Source organism: Aythya marila (assembly GCF_965140915.1).
Source record: "Aythya marila genome assembly, chromosome: 8".
NCBI classification, from domain to species: Eukaryota; Metazoa; Chordata; class Aves; order Anseriformes; family Anatidae; genus Aythya; species Aythya marila.
The window spans coordinates 11,143,031-11,161,411 of NC_139049.1; the positions used below are offsets into that span (position 1 = coordinate 11,143,031).

General features: G+C 50.1%; 1 long non-coding RNA gene across 1 annotated transcript; it reads right to left on the bottom strand.

Annotated features, from left to right (window-relative positions):
* Nucleotides 1-203: 203 nt before the first annotated feature.
* Nucleotides 204-16,714, bottom strand: LOC309880548. The gene is made up of 3 exons (XR_014317992.1): nt 16,577-16,714; nt 6,360-6,478; nt 204-266 (listed from the first exon to the last, which is right to left on the bottom strand). It is a non-coding gene; the product is annotated as an uncharacterized lncRNA (long non-coding RNA).
* Nucleotides 16,715-18,381: the final 1,667 nt, after the last annotated feature.

Consider the following 18,381-nt stretch of genomic DNA (forward strand, 5'->3'; position numbering starts at 1 on the left):
TTAGGACGGGGATTTACCATTTCACATGGGCTAATCCACAGCGCGAGGAACGGGGGATCTGAGAGGCATTTGTCTGGATTTGCCAGACCTCAAATCGAGTTTGTATTGCTTACCTCTCCTGCTTCCTGCGTGAGAGCGCTCCGAGCAGAGCCAGCCCCGGGGGAGAGGGAGGCTCCTGAAACGGTGTAATAATGAAGCCTCGAAGATCGCCCTTGGTCCCAAGTGTTTGAAGAGATGGTTGGGTTGATTTTCACAGACAGTTCCAGCTGTACTTAAAACAAGACAGAAATGGGAAACCGATTAGGCCATGCTGAGCACTCCCAGTCTCTGGTCATGCCTAGAGTCTGATTAATCAAAACTGGTGCACTGGACACTCGGCTTAACGGCAAAAACCCCACTCACTGCTCATTTGTGAACAAATAAGATGCAAAGTACTTCCTAGGTGGCATCTCTTGCACTGCAGAGCTCTGCAGCTGTGAGTACAGGAGCTCCTTCACACCATGACACCAGCCACATCCTGCCAAGCCAGAGCCACCCTGCTGTCACAACTGGTCCACGTCCTGCCCTGGGCCGGTCAGCCCTCCTACACAGCGCCAAAACTTGGGAAAAACCAGGCCAGTACATTTTCTCCCATCTTTTTGGGGGACTTTTGTCAGAGGCTGGGAAAGCAACAAGCATTTCCAACCTAAAACATGATGTGAGCTCATTACTCCCCCTGTTAAGAGCTGCTTAGCACTGAAATTGCACATACTCTCCCTGAATAGGTCCTGAGCACACACCTTAAACTCCTTCTTTTTGAAGTGAGATTTTTATATTTAGAGGAAATAACTTCAGAGAGGTCCCCTGGATGGTATAAGCTCTACACCACCTAAGCACAGTGTAAGGACTTCCACCAGCAGCTCTGGCCAACCACTATTCCCCTCTTCCAAATCCGACTGTGACGGACGGCTTTGAGTGCCAAGGAGCAGTAGTTATCCCAAAGAGTTTAAGACATTGTTCAAGAGCTTGAATTAATAGCCAGACTCCAGGTGGCAAGGCATGCATCATCTCTAGCAGCAGCTCTCTGAAGTGGAAAAATTAACCCAGGTCCTTTCCCCACTCACATTTTTGATTATCAGAAGTGCCTCGGTGGTTCTGGCTGAAAGACCAAAGCACCTGGCCAGACATCTATACAAAGCCACGAGGTATTTTAGCACTGCCAGTCCCATTTCCAGCAGGAGAAAGGTTTATGATTTGGTTCCTGAGAAGCCCCTTTTCATCAGCCGTGGGCTGCACTGGTCTAGTATTCAAACCGACTGCAGCTCCGCAGCAGAGATCTGAATACTTGGCCAGGTAATGAGCACCAAGGCAGTTGTTTTTATCTCATTCAGTCAACAAGAACATGGAAATCAATTTTTCCCAATCTCAGTTATGGCTAGAAATCCATTCCTTTTAGGCCAGCTACAGGATTAATCTATTGAATGGTTTGCAGGCATTTTGCTGACATATAAACATTTTAAGAATACATTATACTTTCCCCCCTCCTCGTACAGCATTAGCGCTTTTTTTTTTTCCCTCCTGTAAACATCTTTGTTCGGGAATCCACGAGACAGGATGTGGAAATGCATCCGTGTCTTGCAAACAAACCTCACGTCTGCAAAGTTTTGCACTGCACTTAAATCCCCAGTGCTGGGCCATTTCAGAAAAAGCCCAGAGCTAGGGAAGCACAAGGCGTGCCAGCAGAGAGCACGTGCTGAACTGCCTTTACGCAGCCAACACTGAACAAAGCCTCAGCAGATCAAACAAATTATGTAAATTCCACCTGCAGTGGAAGCCCTGACCCAGACACCTGCTAGTGTAACGCTCAGAGGATCTCTCCTGTCTCTCCAGGTGGCTGCAGCACCTAAAAAGCCACCCTACCATCTCTCAGGGTAGTGGTCTAGCATTATTCTATCCCCCGTGGTAAGAGGGGCAGTTCACCACAGATTATTCTCCTCACACAGAAAATTGAGCATCTCATCACTGCTGGCCTTTATTTTGCACTCCAGGAAGTTCCTCACCCTGTTCCCAGCAGGACCTCAGGACAGCCTGCACACTTTCCAGGAGCTGTGCTGAATGGTGTTTTTCCCATTTTACAGGCATGGAATTAGAGGCAAATTTTCTTCTTTCACCAGCATAATCGGGCCTTCCAAGGCAAAGAAAAAACAGAAAACGCTGTACTTTCAACATGAGAACAACTCTGAGTTGTTTCCCACTCAAATCAGGAGATACTTTGTTCCAGCAACTGCATTTACCCACTGGAAAAAGAATCGAAAGTTTCATTTGGCCAATATCGCAGCCTTTCCCCACCCACTCTCCAGGTGTCAGAGTTGTTTGCAAAAGTTTCCACAGGTGATGAATTTCAGGCCAAAGGCTACGATCTGTTTTCAAATGTTCTTCAGAAAATTTGATCTGGGCAGCGGTATCAAAGCGGTTCTGGAACAGCAGAGGGCCATAAAGCAATTATATGCCATGCAACAGGACAGCAGAAAGTGAGCGCATCCATCTCCCCACAGCTGCCCTTTCTTCCTCCAGCAACCCGAGTCCAACAGACTGTGCAGCTCCATTTCTCATCCTTGTGGAGGACACTACAGGTATTTCCCATTCGGTTACTACTCTCTTTGTTATAACGTCTTATCCTGGCCAGAAGGGACGTATCTAGTTATAAAGATGTGGCAGCCCTGCTTGCTTACCTACAAAAACACCCCGTGCCCTCCGGCACGTCAAGGAGGGGGCAGAGGTGCTGCTGAGAAGTCTTTTGGCCGTACCAGCACACGGACCATGCACGAAGCACAGGAACACCCGCACCACACTGGGATTCAAGTCCCCTCATAGGGAGAGCGACGTGAACGTGCTGTGCTTTGTCTGGAGGGGAGCAGGCGATGCTCAAGGACTCCTTTGTACAACCACACAGCATCACTGGAGAGCTTCCATCAGGTTCTCTCATCTTGCCAGGACATCCAAGACAGAGCCACAGTAACTGAATAATCAATTAATCCTTCTGTGGAGCTCCATTTACATAATGAAAACGCAGCCTCCCCATATACCACTATTTCTCAGTTGTCTAGACTAATATATCTGTCCTGGAGTTGGAGGGGGGAGACCTAACACAGCTTCTATTACGGGTGGCAGAGTTCCAGCCGAAGTCACGTGGTGGCCATAAAACTTCTATTGATTTCATGTAAGCATTTAACCCTAGCAGAGCGCGTGTTCCTCCAACAGCCCACAGCGGGCTCCGCATCCAGCAACCCAGGCTGAATTACAGTTGCCCCTCACCTGGAGCCTGGGGAATCTCTTCCCTTTCTCCCGAGCTCTGACAGGCTTCGCCGCGCACTTTGAAATTCGGCAGCAAGTTTGGATTTCAGTTCGATGCCTGCAAGTTCTCAGCCCGCAGAGGTGGGTCTTACCCTGTAGGCCACGAGGAAAAACAAAACAACAAAGTCTTCTTCCAGACTGAAGGCTGTGAGCAGCAATGCTGAAAAAAAAAACCTCTTTCTTCACTCTACTCTTGGCACTGGAAGCATACTGCAAGCCAGTAGACAGCAGAGAGTGCGGAGTTCAATTAAAACCCTTACTCTTGCTCTTCCTTCACCTCTCGCCTCCATAAATAGGGTATGAAGAGCAATCAGTGCCTCACAGCAGGGCCCATCCGCAGCTGCTGGCTCCCAGCCAAGCGTGGGGCGATCGGCAGAGGAGGCTGAGGTTCAGCTGCAGCCCTCGGTCGTGCCGCAGACTCCTGCGGGTCAGCAGGCAAATCAAATCATTTTGAACTTATCTCCGAGCCCACAAAGCCAGCACAAGGCTCCCACCACATCCCAGCCATCGGAAAGGGCACCGAATGCCTGGCCTGCCCTGCCAACAGCACAGCTGGGGCGCTGGAGATAAAGAGACCAAGCTTTGTCAGATGTTCTCCTGGGCAGCACCGTCTGTGTCAAGCCCCCAACCAGCCCACAGGGCTACCACTGCTTCAGTAGCAGCACTGGCTCTGCATTTACACATTTCCATAAGAGCGTGCTTTAAGCGAGCGTGCTCTGCCCTCCTCTGCTTGCTACAGGTTGTCACTTCCAGGAGTCCAGGCGAATTCACGCGCCCTGTCCGAGGGCCTGCGGTGTGGTTTTCGATGACAGCCACCTGACACGGACCCTGAGCAGGGCACACACACAAATCAGCCGCTAATTGCAGCAGCCTAACGCTGCAGCTGGCAATAAGGACGACGGTGCCAGACCACAGGGCTCCCTGCAACCAGCTGACAGCGATGCTGAGCACAACTTGTCCCTGTCTGTGTTCAGCCAGCAAAGGCAGCGCTCCCAGGGCACTGTCCTGACCCAGCACCGTTGTCAGAGGAGACGAGGCCTTGGGAGCACACAGAGAGCACCAAAAGCATCCCACACATAAGCAGTCTCCTTCCATCTCCTCTCTTCCATCTCCTCCTGCCCAGCGAAGCACAGGGACAGAGTTTGCTGTTTGTGCAGGCGAGTGTTTGCCTTGACATTTGTAGGTCCCTGGAATCAAAAGGTTTGGGAAGGGGAAACTTCAAAATCCTTGAAAGCTCACGGTTCTGTTGCCAGGACAGCCTGGTCTCCCGCTTCCACGCTTCCTTCCAAGCCTCCCCATGCCCACCACAACACCCATCTCCCTTCTGTCATGGGGCAACTTCTCAGCTAACAGACCTTTCTCTCCTCATCCCCTACCTGATCTCCCAAATGGAGTCCAAATGGTGCTTCCACTAAACAAAATGAGCACCTCTCTGTTCTGGTCCTTGGAAGCTCTCAGCCTGTTTCTTAGATGTCCTTTGAAGAGTTGAGGCCTGCTTGGTTTCCACGATCCTCCTTGCTCCTCAAAAAGCAAATTCCAGTTTCTGCAAGCAAAGGTCCCTCTCTGAGCTCCAAGGAAACAGCGAAGTACACAGTAAGATAGATTCCAGAGCTAATTCCTTTCAGTTTCTTTACAAGCACATCTAAGGGTGGCACATCTGGGAGTATACATGAGGGTGTGCCTCTGGTGGGTTTTGTGGATTTGTTTGCCAACTTCTCCCGGAGTCACCTTCTTTGAGGAGTCACACCACAGCGTTAACAGAAGAGCAGGGACTCCCTGATTCCAGGGCATCCCAAGGCTTCAACTGTGAGAAGAGCCCTGGGCTACTGTGATGTTGCTCTTCACAAACAGGAGGACTAAATGTCAAGAGTTTTCCAGATATCAAGTGTTTCCCTGTATACTATTGCCCGAGGATGACACAAAGCCAGTCCTCTAGATTTAGCAGCCCTGTATGCCCCAGACATCAGTTCTGACACAGATTCCAAAGCCTGGCCTGCTACTGCCTTCCTAGATAGCAGTTATGCTCCTGTGTGCTTCTTCTGTCAAGGCTTTCCCTTGCTTTGCCCCTTTTGTCTTACATTTCCCCTGGGGGTTGTGGCAAGCACAAAGACAGCTCCCTCTTAGCTCAGAAGGGCTGCCTTGCACAACAACTTTCTCTGCAGGTCTGGAGCTCTTGAGAACAGCCTACATCTGGTATGACGCGTGTTTGGAGTCGCCCCCAGCTCCCAAAGGACAGCCTGAGCCAAGCTTATGTTACCAGCACCAGAAGCATGTTCCCCACTTCCTAAACATTGCATCAGAGCACACAGTGTCAGGAGCATTTGGAAGTGCATCGAAGCTGCCTCTGCATATGTGTGTCAGAGGACACGCACGCATCCCGTCTGGAAGCTAGAAGAAAGGCCATCTGCCTTCCATTGTAAACTGGTGACGGTCACAGATTCTCCCTGTCGCTTTGGCTACTGCACGCTGAGATGTGCCCAGCTCCACAGCGTGCTCCAGAGCCACCTCCTGGCTGAAAGGGTAACAGTCGTGGAGAAAGGAGGGAAAAAAAAAAACCTAACAAATCCAAACACCAACCCCCAAATCCCAGGCATTTGCTTTATGGCTGGGATGCCCCCTCCAAATTGGGTTTCAGCCTCTCTTCAGTTCAGGCAGAGGCACTACCCTGTTCCCTTTCCTAAACACAGCCCCAAATCCAGGCTGCTACGGGGACCTTACTGCTGGAGAATGTTTTTCCCCTGCAGTGCTGTCCACCTTGCCACCCTGGCTCCAGCTCAGGTGTGCCTGGTGTGCGTGTTCAACCTTGACTTTCAACTAGAAAGCCAGTCACGGACACACAGCTGGCTGCGGATGCTGCAGTGCACGCCCAGCACACCATGCAGAGGCAGGGGAAGTGGCGGGCACCAAACAACAAAAAACATCAAGACTGAAGCTGAACCTTTGCACTCAGGCATGCAAAGGCCATCACTCACCTTTTGTGTCCCACCTGCATTGGCTCACAGGCAGCACAGACCCACCTTGCTCACCTGTGTCTGCCACTTCTGCATTAATTTCCACCCAGGCTCTTCCTTTTTCTGCAGATCTGTGTCATTGCTTTACCAAGGTCTGCTCAGCAGGAATCACACTAGATCTGCTCTCTTCTAGCCTAGTAGAAAAAAAGAAAAGTAGATAATTATCCAGAAGTTAGGTCCCTTGGTCATCACAGAGCAGGAACATTTTCTCAGGCCACTTCAAGGCCAGACCCTGCTATTTGATTAGGTTTGTTTTCCAGCAAGGCTGTCGTGCAAAACATCCAGGCAGTTGTGCTGGCTTTGGGGGAGCAAAATGCAGCATATGAGAAGTGTCCTTGCAGAGCAGAAATTCGCCAGTCCTACCAACAGCAGGTGAAGAAATTATGCCTAGATCCTTCCCTCTGATGGCCAGGTAATGCCCTTCCTGCTGGACGCTCCTTGGCACAGCAAAGCGTACATCAGCTGGCTCTCAAAGCACAGGCTGGAGACGCAGGGGCCGATTAAAGCACAGATTTAAACCTATCTAAGCCAAGATTGTGCACACAAACTGACAAAACATCATACTGAACCTTTACAAAAGGTCTTCCTACAGTATTTAGGCCAGCTGCAGCAAAAGGCTTTTCTGTTGAGCTCACAAGAACAGGCCCAGCCTCCAAAAACAGAAGATGGCAACCATCTATCCCAGTGCCGGGGAGCTACAGGACACTGTGCCATCAGCCCCGAGCCCAGAAAGCCAAGCACCACGTCTCTAAGCAGGGAATGGCACACATACCATGAGGCCTCGTGCCCTGGGCTCACAGAGAAGCAGGAGCGAGACGAGAGCCTGGTGGCTGAGCCACGCATTGAGGCCTGAGATGGCGGGGAGAGGAGAAAGGAGAAACCAGAACACCTTCTGTTGCTGAAATGGGCCTGTACGCTTTTATAGACATGTGTACACACACACAGGAGGTCACTACAGTTTTTCAGCCTTTAACAGCAAAGGCAGGTGATAGGAAGGAGCAGGGACATGGCTGAAATCCAGGCCTGCCTGCCGAGCCACGCCTCAGCGCCACACGCCCCACCTGAAGGGACCCACACCGCCCCACAGCCATCATGGGCAGGGCCTTGTACCCCAAATAAAACACACAGGAGACCTCAGCCCACCACGGCCACCATTCCTGTGAGGACCCTGCCTCCTCACAGGCCTCCGGGGACAGTCCCCACTGCACCCCACCACAGCGCTGACCCCAGAGCCCTGTCCCCTCCTTCCACCCCACAAACCCATCCCTACAACCAAGGTGCACTCTCCATGTACAAGGGATTAAATAAACCCGAGCAGCCTGCTTGATCCCCAGTGTGATACCAGACTGCAGGGACCACCACTGACCTCGAAGGCCTGCAGAGGAGGCACCCTAAAACCCCCCAGCAAGGAAACCCCAAGGAAGGCAGAAATCCGCCCACCGCGGGCTCCTCAAACAGGCAGAAATGTGCCGGGCGAGCCACGTAGCCAAGAGTGACACCGGAGTCCTTATGATGTAAAATCTCTTCCCATGTTGCAGCATGTTGACCTGACAACATGCCATCGGAATTTTAAATTATGTATCTAAAAGCCCTTCTCCCTGTCAGGCAGCGTTTGAACCTGAAGCGAAGCCGGCAGCGGAGAGGAGCAGACAGGAGAGGTAATTACCCACGGTCTCCTCCAAGAGCTGACAGAAAGCAGGCCCCGTGCTGGAGATCCTGGCCTCATTATGGGCTCTCCTGGAGGCTGCAGCTGCTCCTCTCCGCGGTCAGACGTGAGGCACAGCGCTCCTGCGAGCTCATTAATGGCTGCAGGGCCCATCAGCCACAGCACAACCGCAGCCACGCTGGTGTTTGAAGCCAGAGCCCCAGCTCCGCGCTCCAGCTTCAGAGGAGGAGCGCAAGGCAGCCACCGAGCTGGCTTGCTCGATGCTGTGGCATCTCTAACACGGGAAGGGGGTTCTCCAGGACCGCTGTGAACTTCAGAGGTGACAAAAAGTGGTGGGGGAAACTCAGCCCCTTCCTCACGAACAGACAAGAAAATGTAATAAGATGCTACGTGGCAGCTGGGGAGCAGCTTTAGAGACCATACCAACTTCTGCACCAGAAGCACTTCCCAAGAAACTTTGTCCCCGGAGAGCTCAAAAAAAAGCCAGGGCGTCCCTGCAGCTGGCAAACCTACAGCATCAGCGACTGCAGCCCCCTCCTCTAGCCCCCCAGCAGCCCCAGCTGGAGGTTTCCTTCATCTGCTTCTCCAGCAGCCTCTCCTGGAGGTGATCTTTGCCCACTTGCAGATCCCAGAGGACAGGAAGGTCATTCCAGCTCTCAGGAAGGTCATTCCAGCTGCTGCTGCTGCCCCCCTCCCCAGCCACGCGTGTGCTGCGAGGCCGTGCGAGCCCCTGATGGATGGCTGTCTGCGAGGGGCTGAGCCACTCAGCCCATTCGATGGAGAAATGAGCAGCTGGACCTGAACTAGAGAGCTGGAGAGCAAAAGGGGATCTGTTCCAGCCACCTCACCCTCTGCCTGCCAAGGGACTGGCCGGGGACACAGCTCACCTCTCCGGGGAGAGGGATGCTGCAGGCTGCAGCAAGCCCGGCTCTCCCCACGGAGCCAGGAACGAGCAACCTTTGCCTCCAGCAGGTAACTACCAGCTTCCTCTGGAAAAATACAGACCGCCCAAAACCTGCAGCAGCAGTCGGTGCGTCTCTAGCCCGGCAAGCAGAGCTCAACGTGCAGTGCCCTTGGGCTCGGGGAGCGCAGGGCAGCGCCAGGCGGAGGGAAGATGTGTCAGACAGCTGCAGACAGAGGACAGGAGGGGAACGTGTACGCATTAAAAGGGTAATGTTGGCATACTGTAAGCAGCAAGTTTAATGACAATCATCACGCTACAGAGTTTTGGGAGGGACGTAGACCCCAGGGCTTCAACTGACCTTTGAAAGACAGCGAGAAGAAGGGAAGTGAGTCACCACCGCCGCCACCTGCCCTACAATTTCCTCCACCTTCCACTAAAACACTGGGCTGGAACCATCATGACCAGCAGCCTGACTCATATGGATCTTGGTTCAGCTCCTGCCATTCCTCTGTGCCTAACCAGTTAATGCAAATAATTTTCTTTCTAACAGGCTTTTTAAGCTTAATTTTATTTCAGAGCCATTTTCTGCCTCTTTCTCTCTCCTTTCTGATTCTCTGCCTCAGCCGTGTTTCGGTACAAACCAAATTACAGACCGCATTCCTGCAAAATGTTTAAGAGTCACTTCATCCTCTGCTTCATCCCAAAGCAGTCTGCGCATCTCAGGGGATAGCCGGGGAATGCGGCAGGGAGGACAGCTGCAAGCTTTTGGGTGGCTAATCAAAGCTCTGCTCAACCTGACTAAGCTCAAATCCGGTTCACAGTTGCGAGGCAATTTGGGCTCCGAGCGCTGATGCACAGATACATATGCCAAGCCACACGGTCCTCCCGGCACCCCTTCAGCTCTCATCACGCTCACGGCTGCACCGTGCACACTAACAGCTTTCCCACCGAGCTCAAGGGACCAAGATCAGACTTCAAATGCCTCCAAGAAAGCCTCGTATTTCTTTCCAGCGCATGTCCCACGAGGATCTGTTACACAGGCGGCTTGTTCTGCCCTCCCGCTTGGGGCTGTGCTCAAGGAGTCTTAAAATGGAGCATAAACTCCTGCCTCCTCCTCTGGAAGTACACGTCCTCCTAGAGGGAGCGGTGGGGAATTTCACACAGGGTTAGTTTTTATGCTTTGAATATCCTGCGAGCTTTGTGTTCAATTTCCCATCATAAAGTTTTAATGGGAACCCTTTGAAATTGCCAGCTTTCCTGATAAGTCTTCAAACAGAAATTGTCTGTCTATGCAAAACGTGGCGAGGTGCATCCAGATTGTATCTGGGGCACCGTCTACAGTTTTTAGTCTAAGGAAGAAAACAAACCAGATATGCAAGTTTTCACAAGATTTTTTACCCGTAACGTGTCAACGTTTCTGTCCCACGCTTGCAAGCCTGATAGCTGCAAAATCACCTTTATCAAATCCACATAATCCAGGATTTCGGCAGGGAAAGCAGTGCAAGCAGCTGCCACCACCCAAAACCCACCTCCCTCACCGATCATCCAGCCCCCTCTCTCACTGCTAGAAACGCCGCTTCAAAAACTCCTGGAAACACCGAGAAATAAAAATCTTTTTAGCTTTTTGGGAGGGGATCTACCCACAGAATCTAGTCCTAGATAGGCAGGGTCTTTTGATAAAAGCAGAGGTGAGGAAGGGAAGTGAAGGGGAAAAAAAGGAAGGAAAGAAGGGGGAAACAGGGAGGAAAAGGAGGGAACTGGAAACCTGGTTTGCTCGGGAAGGAAAAAGGAACTTCAGCTTTCCAACACATCAGCTCACCACCAATATTAAATGTGAAAAATAAGCAAAAAAAAAAATGTAAGACACAATGAATTTTGTGACATGGAAACAAATGTGACGATTCCTGCTCTCAGGTGGGATTTATAAGCCCTTGCACTGGATTTGGCCCTTCTTTTTGCATGCTAGGGGATAACAATACAGCTGCTCTACCAATCTGCCCTGCACAGGACACGTTTTCCACCAGCCCACGCTCACAGGCAGCAGCCACTGCCCTTAGCTGAGCCTGCTGCACTGCGTGGATGTGCCACCAGAGATCTGAGCAGTGATGAGGCATGCTCACGAGGCCACAGCTGGACTGCAGCCTCACTCCTACACCTTGCTCCCACCGGTGCAGCATCACCCTGAGCTAGGGATGGTGATTTTCTGCTCTCTGCCTCTCTGCTGACCCTGCTCAGTGCACATTTCCCCCCTGGAGCAAGCCAGCCTTCAGCTGCGGGCAGCAGATCGGGGTGCCTTTCACCCCGACCCCAAACCATGCCCGGCACGGGCAGCAGGGGGATACCTCCACAGAGCAGAGCTGGTTTCCGAGAGAAGCTGGGTTTCTCCCTGCTTCCTCCCTTTCTTTACCAGACACACTTTATGCAAATCAAATCTCTCTTTTGCTGGCTCCCGCTGTGCTGCAGAGGGTTGGTGGAGGGGAGGAGAGGGGAAGGGGTGGGAAGGAGGGGGGAAGAGGATGGAGCCTTGTTCGCTATCAGCTGCTCAGAAGAGCAGAGCAGAGACAAGATTGATGATGCTCTCTGGATATAAGATCTCCTCCTTGTGAAAGGCTGCTTATGAGGCCTGATAGACTTGTCATCTCTTAATAAACATCGCTGATATGTCGGTGAGGAGAAAGCAGGAGCGAGGGGAGGACACACAGAAAGGCGGCTGACAATTTACTTAGAGCGATGCTCTTCTCTCGCCTTGGCCCTCACGTGCAGCTCAGGTGGCCTCCTCCCAGCCAGGAACGTCCCCAGCCCAGCCTCACCAGCACGTCCCACCTCAGCAGAGCCCAGGGACAGGCTGCACCCAGCATCAGGGCACTGCCAGGGAAAAAAACCCTTCCCCTACGAGCTTGGGGCCACCTGCCCTTTGTGTACACCCTTCCAAAAAGCCCGGGGATTTTCCAACAACGTACACAGTAGCTACAAGAGGGGGTCCCAGTGGGAACGGTGAACAAGAGAAGCATTTCATCAGCACCTTGCAGCCTCCAAAGCCGTTTTGTTGCTGTTGTGCTCCTCTATAAATTGCTCTCCAAGTGTTTGTAAGTCGCTCTGCTCTTGCCCACAAGGCTGTAAATCAAAGAGACTTGCTTGTGATCAGGAGCCACATCCCTTGCTTTTGTTTAATCTCTGTAAAGCAGCAAGGAAATTTTGAATGCCTGGAGGGAGCATTTACCCTACCCAGTTCCAACAATGACAATCACAGGTAGCAGAGTGACATTATCACCAGGAGCTGGCTTGGATACAGAACACCCACTTACGGTCACCCGCATCTAGCTACAGGCACACGGATTTTGCCTGAACGCAGCCACATTTTCCTTGCGTATCTGGCTCCGTTTTTATTTAATCAAGCTATGCATGGTTAAAAATGCTCCAGAGCATTAGCAGGTGCTTAGCGGTGCTGTGTAAGTGCAGAGCTAAGGAATAACGTGCTGTAAGCACAGCTAACGTAAGTGTTCATTGCTCCCTGTGGGGCTACAAGTGACTGCAAGCCAGCTTCTCCACCCCAGGCTTACACATGCAAGAGGAAGCTCCCGCAGAGGCTGCAGAGACCACGTAGGAAGCTCTCAGGGACACAGGGCAGGTCCCCTGAAAGTCTCAGCTGCTCCCTCACGAGGCTCAGACCTGCCCAGGGCCATGGGGACACTTGGGCAGTGCAGGAGGACATCAGGCTGTCCTGCCCCGGGCTCAGGGACAGCCAGGCAGCTCTGCTCCCATGGGCAGCCCAGAGTACTGCTTTTACTGTTCCCTCTGTAAAATAATGCCACACTGTGATTTTTCCCAGCCTTACACCAATTCCATCATTATTTTCCTCTAATACATCTTTATTGACTTGCCACAAGTGCTGAGACAAACTCCTTGAGTTACGAGGACTTATTTCCCCAGCACTGATACTCGGACTCTTAGAAAACCAAACCCTCTCGGGACTGGGATTAATATTTTTACGAGGACTCATTTGCCATGTTTTCAGCACAGCTTCTCCGTTGGCAGGAACGCGAAGCCATACTCAACACTTCACAAAAAAGTTATGACAAGAGCAGACTTCCACGGGCTAATTTCACCATCAATAAACACCCCTGCTAAATGAGCACAGGAGTGCTCACGTCCCAGACGACTGCCTTGCAGAAGAAACAAATATATTTCTCCCTAACTGTTTTGCGTGTGACCTTTCTACCAGATCTCCCAGGAGAGGTATGTCAGCCCTCCCTCCCGCCTGTAATTAGTGACCCACAATGAATAAGTTTCTCAAGGTTGGAGCCTACAGCTCAGAATAGACCTGAACGGCCTCAATTTGATTGGAAAGAAAAACAACCTCTGTTCGACTCCGAAAGGTTAAAGTTTAGCCCTGGCATTTCCTGCCCTCGGCAGTCCATAATAAACCAGTGTCCCCAGCGTCACCTTCTCAATCAAACGGGCACTTCAACACTCGAAACCCTCCTCCTTCGCCCAAAGAAAGTCAGATGGGTTTTTGGCAACCTCCAATTACAAGGCTGGCGTTCAGGCATTAAACTAGAATCACGGTTGCTGGCTGGTGTGCCCATGCCTGCCTCCAGCTCCCCAGCTACACAGGAATGTTATATCACGTTCAGTTCACTCAGCTGCAGATTCCCCTGCTTACGAGACTTTTCTTAGACAGCCAACACACCATATCTTACATTTAAGTACACGGTGAGACTGTGTAGCTCACATTTTAGCACGAAACAGCTTGCTTTGCAGCAACTCCATGCATACAAATGTCTGAGCCCTCTTCACCTGGAACCCAAGGTCATACCCATGAAAAAGCAGTTCCCCAGCACTTCCAAAGAGATGGAAGTTCTGGGGTGTAATGCAATATTCCTAAACCCTCTTAATTTCCTTGTCTCACAGTATTTTAGGAGGTTTTTCCAATCTTCAGCTGCTGGTAGCAAGGGATCACATGAGAGTCACAATGATCGCGCTAAAGGATAATTACAAGTTTCTAACCTCTGTGGCTCTGAAGTCCTTGAAACCAGCAGGCAAACAAACGGAAAGTCTCTAATGCAATTTTCCTTAAGTTTCACTCCCCCACATAATCCTCAGCGGCCCCTCTTCTCACCTTAGGACTTAGAGTCATGACTCAGAGCTCAGCTGGAGTTTCAGATTCATTTACACATGCTTGCTGGCTGGGATTTTTCATTGCAATGGAAAAACGACTTTTAGATCAAAATCTCCACAAAAACAAGCATTCTGTAGAATTTCTGCACATTTTCGTCTATAAAAAAAAAAAAAAGATAACACTGAAATGTAGAGGATAAGAGGTTTCACAAACAAAAAGTAAAAAAGAGGCTGAGAGAATAAATAAAGAACCAATTAACTACCTAAAAGAAACTGAATTGCTTACAATAAAAAAAAGAGTACCAATCTGAACTCTCTGTTGTGATTAGAAACTTAAGGTACAGCATGTACATTTTGTCCTCAGTATTTAACCTAATGGTTATAATGAGGATATCTAAGTGGCTGAAGATATTATTTGGTCAGAGGGTCACTGCAGTGAAAGACATATACAGCAGAACTGGAAATTATGAGGGCATTTTTGCACCACGTTTTACAAGTATTTTACAAGTTGTCTTTTAATAAAAACAAAAGCACGGAAGAAATAAAAAGACCTTGCTACACCATTTAGAAATTGTTCATATTAATAAAAATTAAAGTAGACAACGAAAACACAATGAGAAAACAGGATTCGTGAGTATGAAGAGATCAAGTGGGAATACAAAACAGCATTTGGGGAGATTATTTTTTTTTAAAGTCATCTGAACATAATCAAGCTAGAAAAAGAAACCACAAAGGGGAGGATGGCAGGGGAAATTATTCACACTCAGGAATTGTTTGCAATCTTCCACTGTGTAATGCCCTCCAAGCATCATCCCATCTATGCAGCCCCACAGTTCTGTGCACCGAGCAAACAGACCTCTCCTTCCAGGAGCACTGCTGCGATTTCCAGCAAGCTGCTTAGAGGGGCAGGCGGGTGCAGACAGAGGATCAAGGAACACAAGGAAGCAAGACAAAAAAAAACAAGAGAATATTTACAGGGCGACTGAGAGGTCCAAGGACTGCCAGGGGCGTGCATTTCTCCATCCTAAGCTCACTTCTACAGCAAAACTCTCATCCGAGAAACAGAATTGGAGCCCTTTGAAAAACTCTGCATATAACATGCAGCATCAAAGATTAAAACCCCAACAGTTCCCATCTATAACTCACCCCCATTTGGCAGGGAACATCACACATAACTGAAAACAGAGACAAACGGAAGGTGTCAACTTAGTAATTTCCTAGCTCTACAGTGAGCAGCATGGTAAATATGTGAACCTGTATTTCATCCTCCAAATCATATTAATACTCAAATCTCAAGCAGGAGATAATACAAGGGTAACTAAAACTGTCCCAGCCAATATTTTCAAACACAGGGACAGAAATATAATGCAAGTAGTGTTTTAGAACATATATTAAAATACCAAGTGGAGGGTGGAACAAAGCTAACGAACTTAAAAGACGACATCTGAACAAGTAGTCCATTACCCGGGGAAGATTCCAGCATGCTCAAAAATCATGTATCATTTCCTTTCACATAAATGTCCATTATCTCCCTGGTGTTTTTTTCTTTTTTTTTTTTTATGTAGCAAGACATTATCCCTCCTAAAATCCCCTGACAAAGATTTAATGCTGCCATTTTGTATCCACATCTCCTTCATCTTCTTACCAAAAATCTCTCCCCCCCTCCCCTGCTGACACAGTGTAATTCTCCAAATCTGCAGTTTTAACAGAAAGCGAATCTGATTTTGCCTCAGCCTCCAGATGGGCATAGCTCTGAAGATATTGTCATGTGAAAGATTAGGCGCTAACTTAGACAAAGAACTGTTCATCTGCAAGCTTAATAGCCTCTGAAACAGTAACTGCCACGAAAGAGTTACCAGGTACCTATATTGCTATCCATAATAATAACAGCGTTGGAACAAAGGATGAAAGTGCTAGAAACTCCCAACGGTACACAACGGAGAACTGGTAACCCCTGCCTGCAGCACAGCTCAGGCCTCTTGCAGGCTGTCTGTGCACACATCGGAGCTGTGCCAGCCAGCCTGAAGTTTACTCTGGGATGCTGGGGAGCAAGGTGCAGCGGAGGAAACACTTTGCACAGGTGACCTGCCAGCCCTTCATGGCCATGGGGCTGCTGCAGTTCCCTACAGCTCCTTCTCCTGACAAACACAACATACAGGCTCCTTTTGTGGATTATCCCAGTCCCTCCAGCCCTCTGACCATCCATGGTTTGCTCAGGCTCCACCTCACAGCTCTTCTCACCCTTCCTCAAGGCATGGCATCTACGGGCCACAAGCTCTAGAGCCCAAGCAAAATCAGGCAGCATTAAGCAAAGGGAGACAGAAAACAGCAACTACAGAACCAGGTCTGGAACAAAATTGCCACCTCTTGCCCCAGAAGTCCTAGAATAGGTCCCAGCCTGGGGCAGGGAAGAACAATATCCTTCCCTAGATCCACTCTTCCTATGTGCATACTGAATTGATTTTGTTTGTGGTCCTGAGAGCCCAACTCTGCACCCACCCCAGCCAACAGGAGTCAGCACCAAGGCAATTGGGACCTACTCACTTCCTTCTGTGATTTTCCATACTCCAATGGCTGCTGTTGCTCCTTGGACAAAGTTTTCTCCTCACAGGGAGAGCAGAAATCACTCTCAGCAAAGCATATGGACAGGCTTGCAGACCAGCCAACTGCACCATGCCCAGCAGCACACAGCAGATGAGCGATAGGCATGATCCATTCCTACTTGTGGAAAGAGAACAAAACAGAGGACAGCTTGTTTAGGTGGTGTGGAAATACCCTGGAAACACAAGAGCATTATGCTAAGGCTAAGAACACTGAGCTTTAAACCAGGTCCTTCCTCCCATATATTGTGGGAATGCAAATCTAAATCCTTGGAAGCGATGGTGAATTGACTTAGTGGGTGCACCTGAACAGATCCTGCTGGGAGAGAGAACAAAACCACTAGGCAAAGAGGAAATGCCCTCTGACAATCCCCTGCAGAAGCCGGGGTCCAGCGGTGCAGCTGTATGCCTGCAGGTCAGGAAGGTGCCTGACTTTTCTGCACAGACAGCTTGCTGGCTATCCCTGCTGCCACCACACAGCCAAACACAGTCACTACCTGGCTCAGGACCTCCAAAGAGTCTTGAACTATATTTGTGGAAAATACCAACACATGGGGCTCTGTATCAAAGGGGCTGGGATGGACAAGCAGAAGTAACAAGGCAGCCAGAGTGATCGAGGCATGATGTTCATCAGATTGGTGCCAGAAATGTCTGATGAAGCTTGTCGGGGTCATCCCATACCCATAAATCCAGCAGCCAAGGCAGAAAGCATGCTGAGCTCCACTTTCAGAAATCCCAGCCTCCCACCAGTAGTTCTGTGCTAAAATCCTGCCTCCTGTTGGACAAATAAGCCAGAGGGCAAATCCCACAGCTCCACCAAGGAGAACGTGCAACCTTAGCAATTAAACAGTGCGGCAAGAAAACCAAGACAGGCTATAAAAAAAAAATGTTCACCTGCAAGATGTAGGGGAGCCATTGTAACCACCTTACCTAGGTAAGCTGCACCTCCTGATGGAGAGAGCTCAAAACAAGGACACTACCTTGCATCACTTCAGTTTGTCCTAGAAAATCCTGCTGCCTGGTGCTCCTCCTGATTCCCTGAAGCTTCAGAAACGCCATGCTGGGAGCTAAGAGACAGGTTCACAAGGCACGCAGTCCATCACTGAGGCACATTCCTCATGTGCACAGCTGAGACGCAGACGTGACCCACGATTCCCACAGCACCACAACTCACCCAGCTCTAACACCATCCCTTACCTGCTGCATTTCCCCATCTGTTTCACATGGGGTGTCACTGCCCAGCCCCACGGAAAACAAATGAGACACGTAGAGGTAGGGCCTATTAAGTGGCCTTCTTTCTTTGTCCCAGATTAATTACTGCATTCTGCTAGTTCTCACCAAGGAGCTGCTCTGCTGGGCTGTGAGGAGCCAGTCCCACGTGGCAGGATGAGTCCAGCAGCATCCCCTTGCAGGGCCATGCCAGGTGAGGCTGGGGAACCTCTGAACGAGCACTGACAACCATCTGCGTGCACCATGCAGACACCGTGGCCCTGGAAAACAAGAAAGCAACCTTTTTAGGAAATGCTAGAGCAAGGCTAAAGCATTCAGGAGCTGGGATCAGTCCCACAATGAAGGCTGTTAGCCCCATTATCCATCCTGCCCTCTTGTCTCCCAAGAATCCAGAAGGAATCAGGTTAAAAACACACACGTTTTTTTCAGGGAGATCATGCAAATAGAGCATTACTACTGACTTACACGACGCCGTCACGTTCAGAATTGCACTTGAGGGATTTTACCCGGAGACCAGGA